The 8,044-nt window shown below is 37.9% G+C and overlaps 1 pseudogene; it reads right to left on the bottom strand.

Annotated features, from left to right (window-relative positions):
- Nucleotides 1-679: 679 nt before the first annotated feature.
- On the bottom strand, nucleotides 680-7,773 carry LOC122229259 (annotated as a pseudogene).
- Nucleotides 7,774-8,044: the final 271 nt, after the last annotated feature.

Below are 8,044 nucleotides of genomic sequence, written 5' to 3'. Positions count from 1 at the left end.
AGAGATTGCATTGAATCTGTACATTGTTTTGGGTAGTATGGACATTTTAACAACAGTGAGTGTTCCAAGCTATAAACACAAGATACCTTTCCATTTATCTGTATCTTTTAAAAATTATTTTTATCAGTGTTTTGTAGTTTTCAGTGTACATGCCTTTTGCCTCCTTGGTGAAGTTTATCATTAAGTATTTTATTCTATTTAAAAAAATTTAATGTTTATTTATTTTGAGAAAGAGAGAGTCAGAGAGAGAGAGACAGACAGAGAGAGAATGAAAGCAGGGAGGGGCAGAGAGAGAGGGAGACAGAGAATCTGAAGCAGGCTCTGGGCTCTGAGCTCCTGACACGAGGCTCAAACTCACAAACCATGAGATCATGAGCCGAAGTTGGTCGCTTAACCAACTAAGCCACCCAAGCGCCCCAGTATTTTATTCATTTTTATGATATTGTAAGTGGGATTGTTTTCTTTTCTTCTTTTTTTTTTTCTTCTTTTTTTTTGGAACTTTGTTCAAACATTATGAATTGGTCCTTTGGTTTTCAAACTCACATGTCTCACTGTCAAATGAAGGCAGCAGTGTTTCAGGAATAGTCATAATCTCAGACTAGTCAATTACTAAACTCTTACAAATTATTTCCCAAAAGTTAAAGTTTTCCAATATTTGTTGTTGTTGTTGTTGTTGTTGTTAAAAAGAGTCTCTCATCTCCCTCACATAGTCCATTTTGGCTTGTCCTGTGTCCTGTCTGAAGACACTGTCCAGGGGCTGCTAGTTATGGTCCATCAGTGCATCCTACAGGTCCTCGCTCTGGTCCATGAGCTCCTTGTTGGCTTCAGTCACATCCAGCTGTGGCATGAGGTCCTCCAATGTGTCATCCCCAGCTTCTTCATATGTCTACATAGTGCTCTGAGTGTAACAAACTAGGGACAGTTGTAGCTGTAGCTGCCTCTATTCTGGTCATGCCCCAGTGGGTGTAGTAGTTCTGCTACTGCTGGTAATGGGGGTTGTAGCTGTTAAGTATTAACTCTGATTCTACCTCACTGACTTCACTTGGCTCACATGGGGATTGCCAGACTCCTCAGCCACACTGGTTTAGATGCCAGGCTGACTGCTCCCTGGTACTCGGTCAGGGCTCACTTCTGTTTCAGTAAATCTGCAACTGTGACAAAACCATAGCCTTTAGACATATCTCTTTGGTCCAAAACTGCCCTGACTCCCCAAAAGGAGGAGTAGACTTTGACGAAGAATTCATACAATATGCCATCATCCACATCTGGGTCAGGTCCCTCACAAAGAAGAAATACTCAAGGCTTGTTTTCTGGTTGTTTCCAATAAGTGTCATAGTTCAGTTAAAAACGTTCTGCCTTGGGGCACCTGGGTGGCTTGGTCGGTTAAGCGTCTGACTTCGGCTCAGGTCATGATCTCACGGTCCGTGAGTTCGAGCCCCGCGTCAGGCTCTGTGCTGACAGCTCAGAGCCTGGAGCCTGCTTCCGATTCTGTGTCTCCCTCTTTCTCTGACCCTCCCCCATTCATGCTCTGTCTCTCTCTGTCTCAAAAATAAATAAACGTTAAAAAAAAATTAAAAAAAAATAAAAATAAAAATAAAAACGTTCTGCCTTGGCAAAAAAAAAAAAAAAAAAAAAAAAAAAGCCACAGCTTTTTACTCTGTATAAAATGAAGGTAACCATTAAGGGCACTGCCAGTTCCATGATTCTATGAACCCAGATATGCCAGCCTGGTACAGCTGTAAGCTAAGTAAAGGTGTAGGTCCTGGAAGGGGCTTCCCATTAATTTCATGCAAATGCTTCTTGGCTGTGGCCAAATCTGTGAATTTTTTATGAAAAAAAGGAGCCAGCTAGGATTCCAGTGAAGTGGGATCAGATAATTTTGATGCTCATCATTGTATCCCCCTAGATGGCAGGGATTGTGGAGATGAAATTCTTATTCATGTAGAGCTTCAACTCATCTATACACAGGCTGGCCTCTATGCTTACAGTCTGGCTGGGATTGTGTGAGCTAAAAAGGCCTGCATGGGCTCCATCCCTTGGTCTGGAGAAAGAAGAAATGGGCTTGTTTTCTTAATTTATTTTGTTATATAATTCATTATTACCATATAAGCTTCACATTATTTCTGTATTGTGATTTTGTATCCTTTGACCCTACTGAATAGGTTTATTAGTTCAAATAATTTCTTTTGTGGACTCTTTGTGGCTTTCTGTATATTAATTCATGCCATCTGTGAACAGAGAGGATTTTATTCTTCCTTTCTGATTTGGATGCCTTTTATTTATTGTCTTGGCCTAATCACTCTTGCTAGGATTTCCAGTGCTATGTGTTTTTTATTTAATTTAATTTAATTTAAATTTAATTTAATTTAATTTAATTTTACTTTATTTTATTATTTTATTTTATATTTTATTTTTATTTTTTGTTGTTTTCATTTTATTTTTCATCGTGATAAGAGTACTCTTCAATCCCCTTGTCCCATTAACCCCGGTCTCCCACCCTCCTCCCCTCTGGAAGCCATTAGTTTGTTCTCTATAGTTTAGAGTCTGTTTCTTGGTTTGTCTCTCTTTTCTTTTCCTTTACTGTTTTTGTTCCTTAAAATCCACATATGAGTGAGATCACATGGCATTTGTCTTTCTCTGGCTGACTTACTTCAATAAGCATTATACTTTCTATCTCTATCCATGTTGCTGCAAGTGGCAAGTTTTCATTCTTTTCAATGGCTGAGTAATATCCCAGGTTTCTATCATGAATGGATGTTGCTCTTTGTCAAAAGTGTTTGCTATATCTGCTGAAATGATCATGTGGTTTTGTCCTTTTTCTTTTTGATGTGATTATCACTATGGTTGTTATGAGAATATTAAACCACTCTAGCATCCCGGGAATAAATCTCAATTTATTGCGGTATATAATTTTTTAACTATATATTGTTGGATTCAGTTTGCTAATATTTTGTTGAGAACTTTTGCATTTATATCCATGAGAGACACCAGCCAATGGATCTCTCTCTCTCTCTCTCTTTTTTTTTTTTTTTTTTTTTTGTGGTGCCTTTATCTGGTTTTTGTATCAGGGTAATAATAGTCTTATAGAATAAATTTGAATGCATTCCTTCCTCTTGTATTTTTTTTTTTTTTTGGAATCACTTAAAAAAAGTGAGCATTGATTCTTTTTTCATTATTTGGTAGAATTTGCCTGTGAAGCCATCTGACTTTTGTTCACTGGGAGATTTTTTATTACAGATTCAATTTCATTGTTAGTAACTGGTCTGTTCAAATTCTTCTATTACTTCCTGCTTTAGTGTTGGTAGGCTATATTTTTGTAGGAATTTATTCATTTCTTCTAGTTGTCCAATTTGTTTGCATTTAGTTCTACATAATATTCTCTTAAAATTGCTTGTATTTCTGTGGTATTGGTTGTTATTTCCTCTTTCATTAGTAATTTTGTTTATTTGAGTTATTTCTCTCTCTCTCTCTCTCTCTCTCTCTCTCTCACTCTCTTTAATGAGTCTTGATAGAGCTTTATTAATTTTGTTGAATTTTTCAAAGACCAAATCCCGGTTTCATTAATTTGTTCTATTGTTTTTGTTTTTTGCTTGCTTGTTTGTATATCATTTATTTCTGACCTAATCTTTATTACATCCTTCCTTTTTCTGGGTTTGGGACTTTTTTTTCTAACTCATTTAGGTACAAGGTTAAATTCCTTATTTGAGATTTTTCTTCCTTCTTCAGGTAGGCCTGTGTTTGTATAAACTTCCCTCTTAGAACCACTTTTGCTGCATCCCAAAGATTTTGGACCATTGTGTTTTCTTTTTCTCTTTTTAAATCATTAATTGGTTGATTGATTGATTTTTGTTTCAAGTTTTTATTTGAATTCTAGTTAGTTAATATATAGGGTAATACTGATTTCAGGGGCAGAATTTAGCAATTCATCACTTATATGTAAGTGCTTATCACAACAAGTGCCCTTCTTAATACCCATCACCCACTTAGCCTATCCCCCGCCCACCTCTCCTGTAGCAACTCTCAGTTTGTTCTCTATAATTAAGAGTATCTTATGATGTGGGGTTCCTGGGTGGCTCAGTTGTTTAAGGGTCCAACTTTGGCTCAAGTCATGATCTTGTGGTTTGTGGGTTCAAGCCCCACATCGGGCTCTGTGCTGACAGTTCAGAGCCTAGAGCCTGCTTTGGATTCTGTGTCTCCTTCTCTTTCTGCCACTCCCCCTGCTGCTCTCTCTCTCTCTCTCTCTCTGTCTCTCTCTCTCTCTGTCTCTCTCAAGAATAAATAAATGTTAAAAAAAATTTAAAGTCTCTTATGGTTTCTCTCTCTCTCATCTCCTTTCCCCACATTCATTTGTTTTGTTTCTTACTTTCCACATACGTATGAAATCATATGGAATTTGTCTTTCTCTGACTGACTGGTTTCACACAGCATGATACACTCTAGCTCCACCCACATCATTGCATATGACATGATTTCATTCTTTTTGAAGGCTGAGAAATATTGTCTGTATACACAACTTCTTCTTTATCCATTCATCAGTTGATGGAAATTTGGGCTCCTTCCATAATTTGGCTGTGGTTGGTAGTGCAGCTATAAACATCAGGGCAGCGTGCCACCTCAAACCAATATTTGTGCATCTCTTGGATAAATACCTAGTAGTGCAATTGTTCAGTCATGGGATAGTTCCAATTTTAACTTTTGAGGAAACTCCACAGTATTTTCCAAAGTGGCTGCAAGTTTTCTTCTTGTTTCTATACATTTTCTCTGATCCTTTCTTCTCTTGCTCTCTTCCATGGTTTGTTGGCTTTCTTTAGAGATACACTTGGATTAATTTCTGTTTATTCTTTGCTTATCTATTACTGGTTTTTGAATTGTGGTTAGGTTTGTACATAACATCTTCTGCATATAGCACTCTATGTACGTTGATGGTCACTTAAGTTTAGACCTAAGTTTTACTCCTCTCACTCCTAGAATTTATGTATATAGTGTCATATTTTTCCCACCAAAATTCCTTTTACTTTGTTTATTTATTTATTTATTTATATTTTATTTAAGTCCAAATTGGTTAACATGTAGTGCAATAATGGCTTCAGGAAAAGAATTTAGTGATTCATCAAACACCTAGTGCTCATCCCGACAAGTGTCCTCTTTAATGCCCATCACCCATTTAGCCCACCCCTCCACCAACACCCCTCTGGCAACCCTCAGTTTATTCTCTGTATTTAAGAGTCTCTTATGGTTTGCCTCCGTCTCTGTTTTTATCTTATTTTATCTTTCCTTTCCTTCCCCTATGTTCTGTTTTGTTTCTTAAATTCCACATATGAATGAAATCATATGATATTTATCTTTCTCTGACTGACTTATTTCGCTTAGCATAATACACTCTAGTTCCATCCATGTTCTTGCAAATGGCAAGATTTCATTTTTTTGATCACTGAGTAATATTCCATTGTAATATATACCATAACTTCTTTATCCATTCATCATTCGATGGACATTTGGCTATTACTGATAGTGCTGCTATAAGCATTGGGGTGCATGTGCCCCTAAAATCAACATCTTTGTATCCTTTGGGTAAATACCTAGTAGTGCAATTGTTGGGTCATAGGGTAGCTCTATTTTTAATTATTTAAGGAAAGTCCATACTGTTTTCTGGAGTGGTTGCACCAGTTTGGATTCCCACAAGCAATGCAAAAGTGTTCCACTTTCTCCATATCCTTGCCAACATTTGTTATTTCCTGAGTTATTCATTTTAACCATTTTGACAGGTGTGAGGTAGTTTCTCATTATGGTTTTGATTTGTATTTCCCTGATGATGAGTGAAGCTGAACACCTTTTCATGTGCCTGTTAGCCATCTGGATGTCTTCTTTCAAAAAGTGTCTGTTCATGTTTTTTGTCCATTTCTTCCCTGGATTACTTATTTTTGGGGTGTTGAGTTTGATAATTTTTTTATAGATTTTGGATATTAATCCTTTATCTGATATGTCATTTGCAAATATCTTCTCCCATTCCATTGCTTGCCTTTTATTTTGTTGATTGTTTTCTTCACTGTGCAGAAACTTTTTATCTTGATGAGGTCCCAATAGTTCATTTTGCTTTTGTTTCCCTTGCCTTGGGAGACATTTCTAGTAAGAAGTTATTGTGGTTGATGTCAAAGAGGTTGTTGCCTCTTTTATCCTCTAGAATTTTGATGGTTTCCTATATTACATTTAGGTCTTTCATCCATTTTTTTTTGTATGGTGTAAGAAAATGGTCCAGGTTCATTCTTCTATGTGTCACTGTCCAGTTTTCCCAGAACCATTGGAAAGAATTTTCCTGCTTTGAAGATTAGTTGTCCATACATATTTGGGTATAGATCTCGGTTTCTTTCTCAAGATTAGGGAAATTTTCACCTATTATTTTCCACATATATTTCTGCCCTATTATGTTTCTCTTCTTCTTCTAAGATCCCTATAATGCAAATATTATTACCCTTGATGGAGTAAAATGATGGAATTTCATTTATTGTGTTCTTGATCTCTGATTGGTTCTTTTCATCTCTGTGCTAAGGGTCTCACTGATGTCCTCCATTCTTTTCTCTAGTCCAGTGAATATTTTTATGATCATTATTTTAAATTCTTTATAAGTCATATTACTTTTACCTGTTTAACCCTGGTCTCTTGCTGCGGTTTGGACCTATTCTTTCATTTGGAAGATGTTTCTCTGTCTCCTCTTTTTGTCTAACTTCCTTTATCTGTTTCTGTATATTTCTCTGTATTAGGAAAGTCAGCTAATTCTCTTGCTCTTAAAGATAACAGCCTTATAAAGAGGTCTTGTAGTGCCCTGCATTGCAGTATCTCCTTTTCTCCAAGACCTGGGTTTCTGGGAGTGTCTCCTATGTGAGTGGTGTGTGCTGTGCTATTGAGTCTTGGCCTCTTTTTCCCTCAGGCCAGTTGTCTTCTGAGTTTCTTCACCTATTGTGGGTATGCAGTGGTCTGCTTGCAAAAGGAGAGTTGCACCCACCACTTCCAGAACTGAAGTCCTGCAAAATACGTGGGGTCAGGAAATGTGGTGTTGTAGGGTTTGTGCAGGTCTTCTGGGGAAGGGGCCCAAAGTACTGGGACTCACCCACATGTGACTTGGAAGGATGGATGTGCTGAAGTGTAGGTAGGGGACCAGGCTTGGTACAAGCAAGTTAGGTAAGGAGTGTGGGCTCCATGCTGATTCCCACAGATGGCTATTGTTTATGCTGGGGAATGGGGAGGGGAAATGGCACCTGCTATCTCCTTTGTTACTGGAGGGGTTTCCCTATGATCCCTGTCTCTCCAGGCCATGCTTTGGGATGAGCAAATCACTCTCCTTGCCATTTGCTCCCAGAGTTTTTCAAACTGCTGGTTCTATGCTGTATCTGCACTGGCTGTTTGTTGTGCTCTCTTTTTAAGAGCAGAGATTCCACTTCCTAACATCCACACAGCTCTCCCAGAGTTCCATCCACCAATTTTGAAATTTCCAGGCTTTAAGTCCTACAGGTTTTAAGAACTAATGAAATCTGGCCCCTGTCACTTTCCAAGGCATATCTTATGGAGATTAGTCCTCCCACCTCATGGGCTCCCTGGTGTGAAAATCAGTTTTCTGCCCTTCTCCACACTACTGGTTCCCTCCCCACTGTAGATGTCCTCTGCCTGTTTTGCTCCCAGTGTCTTCACCCTTCCTACCTTCTTTGATATGGCCTCTTCCTTGCCATTAGTTGTGGAGTTTGTTCTACCAGTCTTTGAGTCGTTTCCTGGGTTATTCATGCTGACAGAGGTGTTATCTAGTTGTCTCCCTGGGATGAGTTGAACTTGCGGAAATTTTTCCCTTTTTTTTTTTTTTTTTTTTTTTTTTTTTGGAAGCAGTTGAGAAGAACTGGTGCTAATAATGCCTCTTTAAATGTTTGGTAGAATTCATTAGTGAAGCCATCTGTCCTTGGGCTTTTATTCGTTGGGGGATTTTGGATTACTGATTCAATCTCCTTACCAGTTCCAGAAACTTACTGGTTCTTTTTTATATTTTCCATCTCTTTGTTGA

The sequence above is a fragment of the Panthera leo genome, chromosome A1 (assembly GCF_018350215.1).
Source record: "Panthera leo isolate Ple1 chromosome A1, P.leo_Ple1_pat1.1, whole genome shotgun sequence".
NCBI lineage: Eukaryota > Metazoa > Chordata > Mammalia > Carnivora > Felidae > Panthera > Panthera leo.
The sequence above is the reverse complement of the archived record's forward strand: the minus strand, read 5'-3'. Positions and strand labels throughout refer to the sequence as shown.